The sequence below is a fragment of the Cygnus olor genome, chromosome 6 (assembly GCF_009769625.2).
Source record: "Cygnus olor isolate bCygOlo1 chromosome 6, bCygOlo1.pri.v2, whole genome shotgun sequence".
Taxonomy (NCBI): Eukaryota; Metazoa; Chordata; class Aves; order Anseriformes; family Anatidae; genus Cygnus; species Cygnus olor.
This window is the reverse complement of record NC_049174.1, coordinates 557,769-577,290: the sequence shown is the minus strand read 5'-3', so window position 1 is coordinate 577,290 and position 19,522 is coordinate 557,769. Positions and strand designations below refer to the sequence as shown.

General features: G+C 36.5%; 1 long non-coding RNA gene across 2 annotated transcripts; it reads right to left on the bottom strand.

Annotated features, from left to right (window-relative positions):
- Positions 1 to 4,789: 4,789 nt before the first annotated feature.
- On the bottom strand, positions 4,790 to 19,492 carry LOC121072518. 2 transcript variants are annotated; one of them, XR_005821279.1, is made up of 5 exons: positions 19,027 to 19,492; positions 17,892 to 17,980; positions 15,013 to 15,115; positions 12,271 to 12,447; positions 4,790 to 5,767 (listed from the first exon to the last, which is right to left on the bottom strand). It is a non-coding gene; the product is annotated as an uncharacterized LOC121072518 (long non-coding RNA). The 2 variants fall into 2 exon arrangements; XR_005821280.1 differs by lacking the exon at positions 12,271 to 12,447.
- Positions 19,493 to 19,522: the final 30 nt, after the last annotated feature.

Below are 19,522 nucleotides of genomic sequence, written 5' to 3'. Positions count from 1 at the left end.
ATCTTTGATTCCACTCAAATTTATCAAGTTCTGAATTAAAACTAGCATGGTTTCCTTGCTCCTTTTCTTTCTCTTAGAATTACAAAACACAATTCTAAAGACTCACTCTAATGATAGTTTGTAGACTAAGTTCTTACTGGAACTTATTTATAGCCATAGTATGTCTTTTTGCTCTTTGCCAGCATTTCAGTTTAAGTAACTTTTCTTGCTTTGGTATTTATCCCACCTCTAGTTCCTCCATATGTAAAGCTATCACATTCTGTTTTCACTTTACTAGGCTAAACAAGCCATAAATAATACTTAAGTATATATGCTTTTATATATAAAACATACTAAATATGCACATTTGAATATAATATACACAAATATACACGCACATTACATAAATAAATTTTAAGAAATTGAATTGTGTCAGATCAAATAACAGTAAAGAACGAAGTGAATTGACTAATGAGAAAAGTGTAGTTTTATAGGCTATTTTCTTCCTTATGTTGAGATAAAGGTCAATCAGTTGCACTGAAATAGCATATGAATATGCATAAAAAATGAGATGCGTGTATATCTCTAATAAGAATAATTCAGACAAGCTTAGGACAGGCAATTACGTCTAATAAGTAGCTGGAATTCAAGTATTCCACAAAAAGGTGATTGTAGTGGAAGTTTAAGACCTAAAAATTATGCTTATGCACTGGAAACTAAGAATCTCTTTCGTTCCCCCTCTCCCCCCATTGAAATGCAACTGTAATTCTCATTAATAGCTACAAAAAATCTTTAATATTTCTGACTCAAGTTGTTCAGTACCTTGTAGCAGAATTCCTTGTGTTATTTATAAATTTACTCCTATAAATTTTAAATACGCTCACTCCTTGGATTCATTTTGACATAATGAGAAATGTGAATCACCTACCTTCTCAATCTCTTTTAGTCATTAGTTAACTTCATCTTACCATGTACTTTTATCCATTCATATTGGAAATTAACATTTCAATATTTCCAGCTTCTTCTCTTAAGAGAAACTTAATGGTTTCTACCTATTTTGTCACCGAACCTACCTTTTTTTGCTGCACCAGTTTTTCTTGCAAACTGGTAACCAGATCATAGCAGTCCAAGTAAACACAAGTCTTAGCTTTCTACAGTGGCATTTTAGCTTTCTCATAGTATTCTCCATCTCCGTGCAATATAACATTTTCTTTATTCTTCAGGCTACAGCCCAAACAGCAAGCTTTCATCTTGGATCGCTTTTGAAATTTATTCTAGAATGTAAACTGGACTTGCAGGTGACTCAGACCTTTTCAAAATGAAGGTTTGCTGCACTGTCACCCAATGGAAAGCACAGCTAGCAGTTGGTATTGGCATCAAAAAGATGACTATATTATTCAGCCAGTAACAGTGAAAATGAATAGCTATTCCCTTAACAGTTATTCATTTAAGTGTGTTCCACTGAACTAGGCAGTTTTGTCACTTGATCTTTGACACATTAGATGTTACACCAGAGTTCTTTCATTACTTGGAAAGATACTGGAAAAATATGGCCAATAAAACTAAGATGTGCAATGTTTTCATTGTAGCATGTATCTTTATCCTTATTCACCCCCCAAGGAAATAAGAGAAAACAGAACTCATATTTGCTGTTGTTCATTTGAGAGGTCAAGAAAAATTGCATCTTTCTAGCCAGAAGTAATTAGATGCTTAAGGTGACAAAGCTTTACGCACAGCTTCCATGGGCACTGACTTAACCAAACGAACATTAAGAAGTTGCACCATTAAACTGAATCACCAGCTACTGTTGCACTTACTGAAAAATCATTTAGATTAGTTATCTAATAAATGACTCTTTAAGAGTGGCATTAGTACTGTTTAATCATACTATGTTCCTAAGAGGCTGGTGATTACATAAATGACTCAAAATTTGGCTATTTCACTGCCTTTACATGATGAAGTCAACTCATCACTCAACCATTCAGGCTAGAAGCTTTCTGATTTCTCTAGCTTCTTTTGTATTGTGATCAACCAATTCACCATTTATAAAAAATGGCTTAGACTCTGACCTCATTTACCGTGTTTATAAACCACTGAGTTGGAATAGAGAAAGCGAGAGCAAAATGGCTGGAATGACCAGATGGGGGAAAGTATGATTACTTCGAACTGCAGCATTTGTTCCTGTCAACTTAATCAGTTTGTGGAACTATGAAGTTATTTTGCATGTTGAAGATGTTTTTAAGTACTTTGGGAAGCAACTGTAGCCTTGCTTACACAAATCTAAGAGATTCACAGGCTGGCTACATGCTTTGGAGGGATAAATGACCTTCTGGCAGTCATTGCTGGTAAATATGAAACCCATCTGATAACTGGTATGCAATTATCAGGTATCTCTAACCAAAAATTATTCAAAGCCAGTGTCCAGGTTTCAGTGCACAACTGGATATTCTGATTCATATACTTAGACTGATCAACTGGCATGAATCCCATCAACCCCACTGCCAAGGCTGCCTCAGTAAAGCCTGCTTCATTGTGAGCAGTTCACTGTGTTCCATTCAATAAAGCATCTTAAATTATACCAGCATCTTCTTATTCAGAAAAGAAACATTAAAAATTGAAAAGCTCTCAGGTCTACAATTTAAATGGCCACCTTATTTAAATTGTCATGGGCTTTAAACCCTCGATGACTGCAAAATGTGCATGATCTGAAAAATAACACTAATGCAAACCTAATATTGCCCTTGCACAGTTCCTTGAGGAATTGAATGTGAAACAGTCCAAGAATAAAGGAAGAAGCACATTTTAATTTCATTAAAAATTAAGCATCATGACAGAACCAACAGCAAAACAGCATTAACTGAAGGCAGCATTTCTGAGCATACAATGAAGTAATCATTTTCACTGAAGGATGCATATTTGAATGTTTGTACGTATATCCATATGCTTCATATTTATACATATACAAAAAATAGAAGTTCAACTTCTATTGTCATGAAATACAAAGTGGTCATTACACTAAAATTTCAAAGAATACAACCTTACTTATAAAAACATTGGAAAGAAATCTACATAGTGCTTTATTTTTAATTCAATCAGATAAGTATATATTTACTACAAGTAACCTTTAAAACTCATAATACATCTGCCTCAGTAATGGTGTCCTTCAGGAAGAGGGATAATGCTTGCATTATTCAAGAAGTAATACATCAAAAAGCCTTTTAAAAACTAAGGATATATATACGTATCTTATTTCCCTGGTTAAATAACTACTGAAAATTATGTGAAAATAGGATCCTGTAATAAAACTCTAAAAATGCCAAACAACAAAATGTTGCAAACAAGTTTAAGAAATGTCACAGGAGTACCTGGATTAGTTGTCCTGACTTAGAACTCCTGTCATCAACTGTGTATTAGCTTTTATTCATTAATTTTGAGGACACTGATTCACTAGTATATTCTAAAGTACTGATGGTGAACTGAAAGTTGCATTTTAAAAGTATTTAGAAACAGTTATGAGAATTTTAAAATTAGTGGCCAACTCACCCTGTGCTTCTCAACACACCAGAGCTGTTGTCTGTTTCAATTTGAAGAAACTGTTCCAGTGTGTTTCAGCTGCTACTGTGTTGTAACTCTTTAAAAAACATAAAAGATTTAATGTGACCACTTTATAACAACACTGAAGTTGTTAAATACATAAACAATATTTACTTCTAATGCATACTACATGCACAAAAATGTAAATCAATACAAGTTTTACTGTTTACTTCAGCAAAAGCAGAGTTAGCCTCAAACTTCTGAGACAGAGCACAAAGCCAATTATTTTAACAAGGGATTGAGAAAAGGAGGTAGGAAGTCTTTCTCCCCATCAAGCTGAGTGCTTTGGGCCCCTGTGAAAATTCTTGTGGTATTTAAAATAAAAGGATTCACTTGGAAACAGAGCCTGAGTCTGTTGGTGAACAGTTAGGACTCAGTCCACAGTGCTCATGTAAGCAGCGTTCCACATCTTGCCACCAGGTGGCAAGATGAGAACAAAAGAGAATGCTAACTGTGAGATGCACACGTTAGTAGCCAGCTGCTGCCCTCTAATGTCATGGTGAAAAAACTAACAGCTCCTTAAAAGCTGAAACTCTAGAATATTGACAGCATTTTGCAATCCTGAAAACGCATATTGTGAGAGGCTAAAGCTAATTAGAAATCCATATAGATATATGAATCAATCTAACAGACAAAGCAGACATGGGTTTTATATTGCACTCTGTGCTACAACTGAAATTACATGCCACTCCACCTTCCCACACCCTGATTAAGTGTTCAGTGCTACTCAGTGCTGGAAAGGAAAACACACAATGAATGACCAGAATGAAGAGGAGCAGACCCTGATTTCCACAATCTCAGTGAAATCTGACATGCTTAAAAATAACCCAAATGCTGATCTGCAGAGAGATAAATCAGGAGGAAAAAGTCAATTCAATGACATGAATGAAACAGGTAAATGGAAAAATAGGTGACAAAAGAAGTCAAAGTTCAAGTTAAAAAAAATAGAGTCCTTGCTGAACTTCTCTAATTCTAAATGTTTGCTCCTAGAATGTTGAACTTGATACAAACCCATGGGGTGGGATGAGTTCCAGTTTTAAGTAAAACACAAGAAAGAATTCATTGCAATTGTAGAGAAGAGTTGTTTGGCTTGTGTTTTTTTTTGTTGTTTGTTTTGTTTTGAATAAAGAAAAACAACTCTTGTCAATGAAAATTTCTAAGTATTTTTCACTAAGAATAATTTGAATGAAATTATTTCCACCAAAAAGGTGATATAATAGAAAAATTCTCATCTAGAGAGCCAGCTCCCTGCCTGTCCCTCCACTTCCCAAAACCGTGCAATGTACTGTACCAGACTAACTCAAAGACCCCTCTTACCAGGATTGTTCTTTAAAAATCTGTTCAGTCAAATCTTATCTGCAAACAGAATGGAAGAACAAGGAGAGGGTGAATAGATTCACCTCCCTCCAAATAGGTGCTCAAGGGCTACCAGCACTCTTGTATTTCCTAAAATGAAATACCATATTGAAAAACAACACGAAGTAGTGACTCAGGTCTGGTCTCATTTTACAAACCAGTAAAATCAACAGTTGCTCAAGTTGCATTACTGTAACGTTGGAAACAGGTCTATAATGACAATTTCTATTACAGAGTATTTTGGATGTGTGGATAAGATTCAAACATCTGCAAAAGAAAAGAAAGAAGATTCAGCAGATGAAATCTGAAGAATCACTAAACTGAGTAACAATAACCAGAGTACTTAAAACACAGGATTTATTACAACCAAGTCATCTCACTACTATCCAGAGTTAAAATAAGATGTTTAAGCCTGACGTGCATTTTTCTTCTACCACCACTATACCCTCTATAGACAAACTTTGCTTCTGTGGTTCAGGCCTGAATGCTCTACTGTCACAGGCAATAGTATTAAATGTAAACAGTATGTAAAATATGAATGTGAACAGCATTCCTTTTTGTCTTCGAACCATGATTTCTTCCATTACTACTAAAGCAATTTTTGAAGTTTGATGTAGTAAAGCTTCTGTCACAACAGCAAGTAAAGGCTTATGTTTAATTAAGACAGTGTGCCTCTATATCATTTTCTTTGACTTCTGTCAATCTGCTCCAAACTCATGGATCAGAAATACAGGACTGCACTCAATGCTTTTCAACAGCTTCTTCCTCACTCCACAATGCACTTCAAATTAGCAATCACAGTAATAGATGGGGTTGCAAAGCTGGGGGGCATCTCATCCTGAAATACAGATGAGAATGTAAAGACTTCTGAAGGATAAAGGAAAGATGCTGTATTGTGTGGAAGAAAGTGAAACCATTCCACCAAAAAGGTTGCTGCTTTACACCATCTTAGCCCTCAAAGTAATACCAAACCCAGAATTTAATACCAAAATACAGTAAAATTTCAAGCAAAATCAAGCACCATATCAAAATGAGTTTACTCTTGTATACATGATAAAAAATAAGAAACTCCAGTGCTGAGTCATGTTCTCAAGCAACCTATCACGCAACAGCAACACACTCCAGAAACTGCTTGTATGACCAAATTTCACCAGAAGGGCCAACATGAGAAGACCACCTTCCATCCTCCCCAGACATAAGTGTCAGTATGCAGCCAACTCTGCTTGGATAAAATATATCCACAAAACTGTACAAAGCATTTCTTCCTGCAAGATAGCTGTAAGTTTAGGCTTGCTATTATGAATCTCCCAGAATACCATGTAGGCATTTTGGCACTTCTTATATAGAAAATTTATCATCCCACTGACCTGGTATAAAGCCGTACATAAAGCATTTTTTAAAACCAATATATTATCATACATTTTACTGAAATTTTAGACTTCAAAGCGTATAAAGTCAGTGAAATAGTGATGACTTTTGACTATCCATAGAATAAATAGTGATAGCATGGTACTTTTCATTCTGCAGTGACCTACAAAAGCATATGAGTGGTCTAAGCTCCAGCTAAGTCAAGAGAAAGTAGAGATTGCCCTCACCTTTTATATCAGAGCTTAGTGTTTTTGCAGAGAACTCTGCAGTGGCAGATGTGAAGAATGCAGACAACATGCATGTAACAGAATGCATAACAGCAATATTTGAAGTAAATATTACAGAAGACATTTTAATCTTAAGTATTCAGATGAAGTTACTCCAATTTACAAGTGTTTCATGGGCAGGAAATGGTTTAGAACAGAAAGACAGACTGCTTGCCTAACAACACTTTGCAGGACTAGAACACACTCCACAAGAAGAAAATCCTAGTTTCCTTTGGAAACATTTAGTTTTAAAAGTGCAAATGCCCTTCTCTAAACAATTTATATATATTTTTTTTTTACACAGCTAGAGAAGGTAATCTAAAATGACACAAATACGATACCCTGCTCCACCCTCACTCATCCACATGCTCTTTCAAATCCAGATAGAGAAAGAACGGAAAAATGGAACCAAAAAGTCTCAGTCTCAGGGCACAGACATTGTGTATAGATACTCCAGTACTCCAATGTATCAGTGAAAGTGATGAGAACAGGGAATGTTATAAGTACAAAAAATTATTGGCAGGTAATTTAGAAACTTAACATTTATTTGGAAAGTCTTAATCAATAGAAAAGAAGACTATCAAGTCAGGGAAAGGAAAAAAATCATGTGACCTAAGCATCCAGCCAAAAGAATCTGAGTTGTCAAATATATGCAGTCAATCACTTACGTACAGAAAAATGCCACGAACAAATGCCCACAGCTATTTGATGAATAGTTCTGAATAACAAATAGGATGGAGAAAAAACAGACTGTTCACAGTGTGAGAAGAGAGGGAAAAGCAGAATTGCTTGCTCCAAATTGTATCTTTGCCATCTGTGCATCTCGCATGCTGTTCTTTTTACTTTTCATTCAACAGAATTTGGGAAGCCTTAGCTGCTCACTAAATTTATTGTAGAATCATTTTCATTGAAAAGGAAAGATGCTTTTATAAAACTTGACTTGAACTCTGACAATACAGCCTCAGAGAACACCACACAAGCCAGGGCACTGCAAAAAGTACTGGTATGATTAACAGCATATACTTCAGATGGATCTAACAGCTCACTTTGTATTTTTCTTTACTATATTTGGTTAAGCTAGGGAATTAGGGGGTAAAAGCTACATTCTGCTTCTCTTATGAAGAAACAGAAAAGTGCAAGTGTCCAGGAGATCACAGTAATTATGTTCTTGATCAGGTTAGTTTTAGAAGAACATGTTAATAGCAACTACAGATATCAATGCTTAAAGTAAACTGAAAGATTACAAACTAAGATAACATGCAGATAGGATAACTTTAGCCATATGAGATAAAACTACAGAAAACCCAGCACTGCCATAAAGGACTGGCACTTAGTTTGAGTCACACATCACAAATATTCACAAAGGAATATTTACTTTTTACTCTTCAATTTCATGTCTTCTGATAAGAACTCCACTAACCTGTATGTTACTTCTAGAATAAGGTCTGACACAAAATGCATCCAGCCCTTGAAACTGGGTAATACAAGTCTTGAGATCAGCTGTGTGGTAACAACTATGACAACACTCAATATCTCCCTATAAGCTGTTCTTATGAATTATGCTGCTTTTCACTTGCTTCAGCCAAAGCTGTCAAAAAAATGTATTAGCCTTTGTTCAGTGTTAGCTTTTCTGGCAATTGGAAATTATGAAACACAAGGAGATGAAAACCACGAAGTTTTCATGGTTTTCTAATGAACATGATTTCAGTAGAGATTTATAAGATCATTTGTTCTCAGAAAATAATATTTGCATCAAATTTTGAATTCTGAAGTTTTACTTCAGAATAATTTACATCTCTTTACAGCTGTATCTTTCAAATACTACAAATGCTTTTTGATGGCTTAATTTTGGAGTAATCATATCATGCTATATGAAATGTATCTGAGTTACCAGATACTGGAGTAACGTTAAGAAGTCAAACTCTTCAATTATTGCTAGTTAAGCACTCAAAATCACTCATGAGCTTGTTCTATGCATATGATCTATGCATATGATCTATGCATCATGAAAATGTTTGTGTGTGTGTGGGGCTTACTCCACAGTTGCTATCCATGTTTCCAGTGGAAAATACCAGGGTAATACTAGAGCAATGACTATACTGAAACAGAATGGACTTCAGTAAAAGTATTTGTACCAGACATGACAAAGCAGCAGCAAATTGGAAGTTAAAAGCAGATTAGAAATCGTGTCTCTTATTTTGACCTGATTATTTCTGTTACCTTGACAGGAAAAAAAAAAAAGGAGTTAGTGTTTGTGGAGCAGAAACAGTACTGAAGCAGGTAAGATCAATCTTTGTGAAACAGTAAGAAATGAATGAATACACTGGATGAGCTACATCACATTGAACCAGGATGCATTACATCAATAAATGCTAATAGTTCTGCTGGGGGACAAACCCATTTGTTACACAACAGTGAGAAGCTACTGCTGTAGGAAGTATGACCCTACTCTTCAATAACATACACTTTTAAGAAAAACTTAGTCTTTTCATTATTATGAGATTATATATGATTCTTACTATTAAGCTTTTATTCTTGAACTCTCATAACAGATACTAACTCTTAAACCCTTTACCTGCATGGAAGGCAGGCTATCTTTTTCATGTAACAAGCGCTGGCTTCCGTGAAACTATACAACCTGAATTTGAAATACGAGTATGGTAAAACCTTTATTAGGCACAGTATTGTGCACAATAGGCCTAGTTAACAGTGGTAACTAGGAAATAATTCTTTAAATCACTCATGTTCCTCCATTAGAACAATTTTTATCTGGAATTAGTAAACAAACTGACTGAGCTCTGGATATCAGTAGGACTTCATGTACTTAAAAGCAACTGCTAAATCATTGCTAGATCTAGGACAGAGCCTTAGTACCATTCAGAAGCAAAATATAATAGCACAAGTCAATAGGACAGACCATCAAAAAGAGAACCCTATTCATAATCTGGTTTTAAAGTGCTCTGATTGCAATAGACTAATCAGGTAAACTTCTTTACCTTCAAGTATATACATACCCTCTATCATATGGACCTTTTATTATTCTGTATTCTCTAAAACCTCTTGCATCTTACCCATCTACTGTTAGACAGTTAGGTACATTAGCAGCCTCTGCATCCCAAATTCTGTTATTCAACCCTAAATGTTCACCTGAACTTTAGTCAGAGGGTTACCACTAAAGCAGGTGTTAAAGCTTTTCCAGCTAAGCTGTTTTTAACAGACATAAGTAAAACAACAAATAAAATTAAACATTCACACAAAAGGTTAAAGCCAGCAACAGCATTAATACTAAAAAACATGAGTCAGGTATTCAAAGAGAAGTCACAGAAATTCCTCGTAGCGTTGCATACTACAGCTAAAACTCTGCTTCTACTAAAATCAGTGCAAGATTACCTGCAAATTCAATGAGTTTAAAGTTTACTATACAGATCTAAATGGAGCAACCTGAAATAGTATTTCAACAGAAAAATGCAATTTGGGTCATTATACCTTTACTAATATTGCATCCCAGTTTGCCTGTTTCACTGTAATCCTCCCTTAGAGAGCTATTAAACACAGGGTTATTTACAATGAACTTTGTTCATCAGTACATGCTGTAACATTCCCTACAATAGCTAAATGATGACAATGCAAGATAAAGTCTCCAAAGCAAAGCCATATTCTTATGCGTAATTCTAGGCAGATAAGATTTTTGAAAGAATTTCAGGGCGTCCTACTACAGAGATTCATACAGGGTCCAAAGCTCAATTTTTAGACAGCAACTTGAACTTGTTATGCATGCAGAGAAATCAACACTGTTACACAAACTGAAACAAAGAGGTGTCAAAAATGTCTCTGAAAAGCATATGTACTTAGTGCACTGACTTACAATCTTATATCCCACAAAGAAAGTCAAGTAAGTATATTCGGAATACATCTAACATATAAAATCTTGTTTCAGCCAGCCAGAGAAAATGATACAGATCTTACACATCTATTATATGGGCTATAATGCCTATTTAATATTAAAACAGAAACCACTAGAAAACTTGATTTCTAGCTTAATGAATATATCAGTCTCAGACAATCCTACTAAGATGCAAACGTTAGTTATTTCCATTATCTAAGTAAAATGCTTGGTGGAGTAACATCACCTCGTGCCTTTTTTTTTCCCCTGAGATGACTGCCTTGATGGTAGTTTTCAAAAACCAGTAGTTTTCAAAAAACTTACATATGAATTAGCAACTTTCTGCTAGTGGATGTTCAAATCTCAAACATCTTCCATCAAATTTCATGTCATCATTCAGTAGTAATCATTGCCATTTAAAAACGTGTCTTTAAAACCTATTTCTAAAATTATCATAGCATGGACTCCTAATTTATGGATTTCCTAATTTATTCATGAAATCTCTACTCAGGTCTGCAGATCTATGAACAATCTCAAAAGGTGTCTAAGATAGATAAATATTAAGTCAGTAGGTTGAAATCCACTGTGGAGAGGCTGATACTTCCAATTGCTAAGCCCTATGGAACTTTTCCATTTTCCAAATGGAAAAAGGTTTGAAATCCAGTGGCAGATACAGCAAACAAGTGGGAAATAAGTCCTATCTTTCTTAGAGTCAAAAAAAAAAGAAAAGTTTTTTGGGGGGCAACAGTTCTTAGGGTTTTAGAAACATAAAAGCAAAATAAGATCTTACCTAACATATCAGCCAGAGCTGCTTTGACTAAAACACACTATTATAGACATAAACTAGAGATATGACTACAGTTCTGCCCTAGAAGAAGATAAAAACTCAACATTTCAAATATGCAGCAGCAAATAACAAATACCTCAATTCACCAAATTGCATGTATATAGCTTTCTGCCTGCATTTCAAGTGCTTTGATAAAGTTCAGAGGCATGTGCTTGAGGACTTGTTAGTGTTAGGTCAGAGGTTGGACTAGGTGATCTTGGAGGTCTCTTCCAACCTAGATGATTCTATGATAGGATAGGATTTAAGTTAAAGATACCTTTATTTACAGATGTGCTGAAATCTTCCAAGTCTATTTGCAAATAAAAGGCATATTCCTCATACAAATTATGCATTGACCTCAGAAGAGGTATTTGCATTAACAGGAATGAAAAATTGCCTTTAGAGCAATACTGCAAATTCAAAAATGACACCTGTGGTATACTTTCCATTGACATGAACTATTATAGAATATTAGTGGAAGCTGAAGAATCTGTGTCCATTGAAAGTCACACAGCTGAATCTGCCCCTCACTCTACGTAACTGTATTCCATGCGAATATAATACCTTTTCAGATCAGCATCCCATAAACAAGTGGACTAGTACAGAATCATGAATTTTTGTAGTGCTCCACCTAAGCAAATATTTTTCCCCTGACAAATAGCTCATTTCAAGTTGAGGACCCATTTCCTTCCTATTTGTATAACGTACCATGCAAGCAGTGTCCCAAAACACTTTCAGAAAAAAAGGCTAGAGCAGAGGATGTGGCAAAATTTCCAGAAACCCATGGTGCAAATTTACCATCTGAGGCCAAATTCTGACCTCATTTTTGTGCATGCAGCAATCAAAGTTAATAAAAATGAAGGCAGAAGTTAGTCTCATGTTGAATACATAGCAGAACCCATCCACAAAGCCAGATTATTAAGGAAATAAAGAGAGAATGGAAATTGAGATGCAGGCATGCACAAGCTAGAATTTCATAATTTCACTGCCAGACAAACCTCAGACTGCAGGAATGATGAGAGGCTGAGCTTGGGCCCATTTTAATCAATAAAATCTTCCATTCTGCTTCCTGGGCCACTTTGTGTGCTTTTAAATATCAATTAGATTTCCCAGTTTATATTGATTTATACCAGACAGTTTACAGTTTCCTTAAGTCACAAGTTCTTCTTGTATACCTAGACAAATTGCAATGAACAGAAAATGTCATTTAACTAGGTGTTCCATGAACAGCAGAACTACCAAAACTTTTTTTTTTTTAAACAGACTCATGTCCTTTGTAATTCCAGCCTTTCCTACCCACCACATCCTCTATGAACCAGACCAGGCAACAGACAGCGTATGCTGGCTACAACATGTGGAGCCAACACATACTGAATTTTCAAGGCAATTGCTTCCAAACGTGATGTACAAAGGCCAAGTTCTTCACAACTTCCCTTCAGTAAGGGCATTCATTTCAGTCACCCTCATTTATTAATTCAGCAGTTTTCCCCACACCCACAGGTATTTGCTCTAAAACCCCTGTTCTTCATTTGAACTAGTCTAAAAGGCTATTGGGAAGAATTGACAGATCATGCAGATCATCTGTAGTGCAGGCAGATTGTATGATTAAATAAAACCAATTTCCACAGAAAAATAGCACAAGAGAAACAGATGTATTAAACAACATCAGTAGTTCTTAATTCTTTATACTAATTTTTGTCAGCAGTGAAAAAACAGAAATGAGATCATATAATCTGCAATTTTAGGAGATTCTCAACACAGCTCTGATCGAAAAAGAAAATGGATTTATTTTTCATGCTGAAAAGCTTTTAGTCTCACTTTCATACAACTCAGTAAATTGTTGATTGTATAATTTATTCTCCCCTATGCTCTCCTGAATACCCTTACACACACAAAAGATGGCTGCTGCCAGGCAGAGCTGTCAGTAGGAATTTCAGCAGATGTAAATTGTTTAGTACTTGTAATGGAGCATAATAGATGTAATTTCATTTGAACTGTTGCCACTAATATGTTAATAAAACTATGAGTCAAGACCTAGCCATCCATCACAGTATAGCCGCTGGGAATTCCTCTGTGCACACCACCACAGACACACATAACTCAGTCCTTTAAGTGTTACTACACCTGAAAGAATGAATTTGAATGAAGCCAGGCTTGGCACATTCTCTTAACAGTGAAAGACACAACTGCAATCTGCTACAAAGGAGTTTCCTATCAGTATTTAACAGGTGTTTCCATAGCTATTCCAATCATCTGCCAACCTGCTAGCAAGCAGTTTGAACACACATGGAGCTGAAAAAAGTTTGAAAGGAAGTTTAAATATGAAAGGTAAAATAAATACACATATATAAATATATGCACCTTGCACATACATAGGAAGCATGTTTTTGAAGATCTCTGAAGTACCATGAAATATTACAGTTGCTACATATGGATAGAAAATCATTTATATTAGTACTTGGCTAAAGGTATTGTCACATCACCAGACAATTCCTCTACACTGAGAATTTTGGTTAAGCACCTATTAAAATCTTTTAATTTAATTGGTATAATTAAAAAGAATTGACGTATTTTAGTGGCCTGAGAAAATAAATAAAACCAAAATTGTATTCTTTGCTGTTTGAATATGCTCTGAATGAAAGCACAGAATTAGTATGAGCTATATGGGCAATGAAACAGCTGATTGCAGAAAAAGTACATTGATTGTAAGAAAGCTTACTGTTGCAGTGGTACCTTTTCTACTCAAACTGCAGATGTAGTAGCCTCTGAAAGATGAAACTAATTAATTTGTGACTGTAGGCAGTCACAAAGGTCTATTAAGGAGCTCAGGGAGACTGGAGTGAAGAATAAGCCATTAGTTCTCTCCAGAAGAATTTTGATATGCCATTCTCTCATCACTGCTGATCAACCACGATACACATTCTTTCTGTCAAAATCCCTGAGATCTATGGTTAGACTCCCGCAGGATCACGAAGAAAAAATATGCTCCTGACTTCCCTTGTCAACTTATAATAAGTGGCAAAACTAAGCAATGAACTGAGCTAATGCAGGCATGCAGGACAGGCTAGCAACACAGCGATGGCTCATTATGATTCAGCATATGAAAATGGTGGGGGCTGTTGCAGGGATAGAAGAACAGATGTGAAGTAAGAATAACAAAATAAAAGCTCTTTTTTTACATTGGGATACAGAGCACAGCAAACCAATTTGTAAAGAAAAGGTAAGAAAACAGTAATGCAGGAATGAGGCACCACAGACAACAGGACAAAAATGAAGGCTGATAAAGGCCTCTTGCAAAGTAGCATTTCGTGCCTCAGTCATGTATTTGGAAGGATTATTTGTTACTGTACCACTCTGAGACATGGTATGACAACTGTTACAAAACACTGTAGGTGCGTTCCTACAGGCCATAAAAATAACATCACACATTCACATCCTGAACAAGATGCATTTTCTCATGTTGTGACTACTACCTTCAGTGTATTCTAATTATCATTCACTTCAGATGTAAGAAAAATTAAGAACCATAATAGGCTTGAAGGCTTATGCCTGCAGAAAGTGTACTGGGAGGAACCAGGAAAGAAAGGGGTAAGAGAAACTAAGACAACGGCACAGAGTATCTGCAAAAATAAAAACAAAAAACAGTTATGCTAACCTACCTATAAAATGTAAGAGCCTATACTCTAGCAAATACCATACTGAAGAGCTGTCACTTACACTTAATAGTTTGACAGCCTTACCTTTATTAGCACATTTGCTCATCATCCTTTTTCTGACTTCGGAAGTATACAGAGAACCCACTGCTGAACAGAAGTCCACTCTTGAGGAAGATGTTTGTACTTTCTGAAACAACTACAAAAAAAGTTTTATCTTCTAGCCTTGCCTTTGTTCCCATTTTCCACTTTTAAACCCATACTCATTTAATAAATTATTTAGTAGCTAAGCAACCTAAGCTGCAAAAATTACCACCTCTACACCTTCGACTGAGGAATGAAATTGAGATTCATTGAAGCTGCTTAGGTATTGCAAAAGCTACATCACTAAGATCAGAAGTGAACTCAGAGCAATCTATGTACCATTAAAATTTATAGTATGCCATGGAAGGGAAATTTCTTGCATTTTCTTGAAGGTATGAATAGGTTGGTGCTTTCCATTTTAAGCGTGAACATTTTACGTATACAGTCATTGCCTCTAATGAAGAGCCTATTTCATTATGATTTTGTGCACCTGAACTCTGCCAAAGATATGAGCTAATTTTTATGGTCTTCCATAAGGTTCATGTAGCATTTGACATGAAGATGAAAGCCTGTATAGCACCTTATATATTAACTGTAATTCTCTCTTTAAAGCTGCGTCATGAATATACAACTGTACAAGGATTACCTGGCAGAAGTACCACCATCAACTTTTGTTAGTGTTAGTAACTACCATTAAAATGTTAATAATGTCTGTAAACCCTTGTGGAAAAGCTAATCACTCATCTGGAAAACACAGAAGGGGGAACATCAACAACAGGATGTTAAGAACACAGATTTTTCATGCTACTGACAAGTAATTATTCTCATTACTCAAAAATTACTAAAATGGAAACTTTCATTCTCCTAACCAGTTCTCTCAGATGGATCATTACTACTTCAGGGGATTTCAATAATTGTAAGAGCTCTGCCTGTGTAAATAAACCTCAGCAATCAAGATCCAAGCAGCTAGATTTTTAGAGCACAGGAATATTATTGTTGCTATACCTCTGTGATTGATTTTATTAAAATGTCCGCTTCATAGGAGAAAAGTAGGCCACTTGTGTTTTTTCTTGTACTTACACATTGAACAGATCTTGTATTTCCTTTGCACAGTACCCAATAAAGCACAGAAATAACGTTTCATTAGCCCTTTTAATTAGAAGTTTTAGTGTCAGCACAGACCAGATCTGCTCAAAATTGGATTAAGAGAAACTGCCTGCATGAACTAGAATAAGCAGCTGTACAGAGGGAGCTAGGGATTTTTTCCATAATAATTTTGCTTCATTAGCAGAGGTTCTGTGAAAGTTTCCACTTTAAGATTCTAACTTTAGGGAAAAAAACCAACTAGAAAACATGCTACAACTGTACCAAACAAAAACAAAAAAATTCAGACCAGAAGGAAAATGAGGATTTGCTTGGCTAAATTCCAAAGTGAACACTTGAATATTTCTAGGTGGCCCCAAGCACAATAACATACACAAGTGCCTAACAAGATCTTTAGGAACTCCAACCCTAATTCTTCACCCTAAATGAAACCTCTTTCAATATAGAGCCCCACTAATTTCAGGGCAGCCCAACCTCCTGCAAGAAACACTGTAGCACAGTCTGCACAGAAGCAAGAGTGAAATAAGGTCCCACACTTGTAACAGTTTACCTGATGTCTATTATCTAACTTTACTACTGCTGCTCAATATAGGAAAGCCAAGCATCTTTCCAAGTATGTGAAAGATTTGGACCTTTGCAGTTTGATTTCTAATATATATGGGTGGCATGCTAAGTGACAATTATCTTTTTTTGGAAAATAGAACTTCATTCAAATCGTTTCAGAGCTAATTCAGGCATTCATTTTTTACCATTTTTAAACATGCCTAGAATTCCACCAAAAAGTGATGTAAATTCTTATACCTGACTTACTCTGTGGTTCTAATAGGGTATTTGGAGTCTGTTATCCTGAGAGTTGTGTAAAACAATTAAGCACTGATACTTCCTAGATTACATACACAACAGGAAAATGATGAATATATAACATGCATATTTATGACAAATATGCAATGTAAGTGATAAGTATACGATACGCAACATGCAAGATGCCATCATGGCAAAGAAGGCCAACTGCATTCTGGGCTGTGCTAGGAAAAGCTTCACCTACAGGTTGAGAGAGGTGGTCCTTCCCCTCTGCTCAGGGCTGGTAAGACCACATCTGAAGTATAGTGTTCAGTTTGGGATTTTCCACTAGGAGAAACATGGATGTACCAGAGGAAGTCCAGTGAAAGGCTACTAACATGATTAAGGGCTGGGAGCATGTATCATACAAGAAGTTGAGAGAGCTGGGATTGAGAAAGCTCAGGAAGATCCTATGCATGTTATAAACACCTGATGGGGGAATAAAAAAGATGGAGCCAGTTCTTCCCAGTTGTTGTCCAGTGACAGCACAAGAGGCAATGGGCACAACTTGAAACACTGGAAATTCTGTTTAACCATTAAAAACACTTTCTTGGGAACATAATCAAACATTGGAACAGGTTATTTACAGAGGTTGTGGAGTCTCCAAACTTCAAGATTCTTCAAACCCAGACTGGCATGGTCCTGATCAACCTGTTCCAGCTGACCCTGCTTTGAGAAAAGGGGTTGGACTAGCCAATCTTCAGAGGCATCTTCCAATTTTAACCACTCCATGGTTCTAAACCACTCAGAGCTTTAAAATCTTGGGTGCACAGACAGGATATCTATTATAAGAGTTACCTATTATATGAGTTTCCAGAGGAACTCCAGCTCTAAAGATAGACTTTGGAACTGAGTACTAGCTCTACTCTAACGGTATTAGAAGTAATGCCTATATTAATCAGCTGCTAAACAAAAGAAAACAAATCACTGTAACGCACCTCCAACATGTGGCTCCCAAGACAGGAAGGTGGTTAGCCAGAGGCCGTTCTGGTACTGGTTTCCAAACCACACCGCACAGCGCCATCTCCTGATGAAGAGAGCGCATTTTTTTTTCCAAGGTTTGAGGAAACGCTCTAACGATAAAATAGATAATTTCCATAGAGGAAATAGTAACGTTGAGTTTTAAAATAATTATTTTAAATAAGAAACGTCTACAAATCACACAGATCTCCAAAAAGTTTATAAATCCCTGTTACCCCTAGAAACACAAAATGAAAAAATATCTTTAAAATACCTTAATCTCTTCATTAAGAGGACCAGAGATCAACCCTGCTCTGATTTCTACAATAAAAAACATGCTGCTCACATTAGAAATAGTGAAGTCTCAGAACATGGGCTGCATGTGAGCTTATAATGTGGATCCTCAACAAGTTTCAGACCTGCTTTTGGGAAGAGCCTTTACCTTTAGGCTATTGGTAGTAAGAGCACTTGAGCTTGCCCTGGCTCTTACTTAGCACGAGTCCAAAGACATACCCACAAAAACACAAGTCTGCCAAGTAGACCATGAGCACATCATTGCTCATACTGAATATCCACCAGCAAGCTTTATAAAAACACACAGGTCAGAACTGATACTTAGAAGATAAGCCATTTTACTCTCATTGTTATTACACTGAACTTAATGTTACCATATTTCCCTTTGTCGAATTAAGTGACATAAAGGTATCCATCAATAGCTTAATTTAATTACTTAATCGTGCTATCACTGTTCAATTAACTTTGCCTTCTGGCAAATCTGACTCAATTATTAAATCACCAGATCTAGTACCTGTTAGTTTCCCAGGTTTGTACCTCTAAGCTATGAAAGGAGAATAGAGAAATGAATACATTAAATATGAAAAAATAGCCCCCCAAAAAAGGTGTTTATGAAGTACACAAAGACTCCTTTTCCTCGATTTGTTTGCCACTTAGTGTACTTTCTTATTACAGAGTATACATGAAAGCTTCTCCTTCAGAGTCCACTTCCTCTGCCTCATAATCACACTAGTGAAACTAAAGTAAAATAAATACACTTATGTTGCTCTGATAAATACAACCAGCACCTTTAGGAAACAACCTCCACATATCCCATACCTCTCTTTGGTTTGAAATGAACTGCTCTACATAGAATGTAAGATACCCCATACTGCTGAATCTGTGCCTCAGCAGCATGCTCTGGGGGGCTTTACTACATTCAGGAGACTTCCTTTGGTCACCATATCAAATTGAGAGACTAATACCGTCCTATCTTCTCTCAGAAATTTTTAGCCCAGCATTATTTTCAAGCTAAGGCTACGCAGACAGACCACCAGACAGGCACCGCCACCTCGGCTTGGTACGTGAGGGGACAGCAACGGGGTGGGCTCAACGGGTGCGCCTCAGCCACCTCCCGCTCCGCAGAGCCCAGCTGGTGCCCCAGAACTACGACGAGGAAAACAGTAGGCGGGCCTTGACAGGCGCTCGCAGCCCTGCTCCATGAGGGCTCCTCCAGGGGAAGCCTGCGGCCACCGGCAGTAACGACCGCCCCCAACTAACGGCCGCCCCCAACAGCTGCCACTTCCCACCGCGCTCCTTTTAAAGGCTGCGGTGA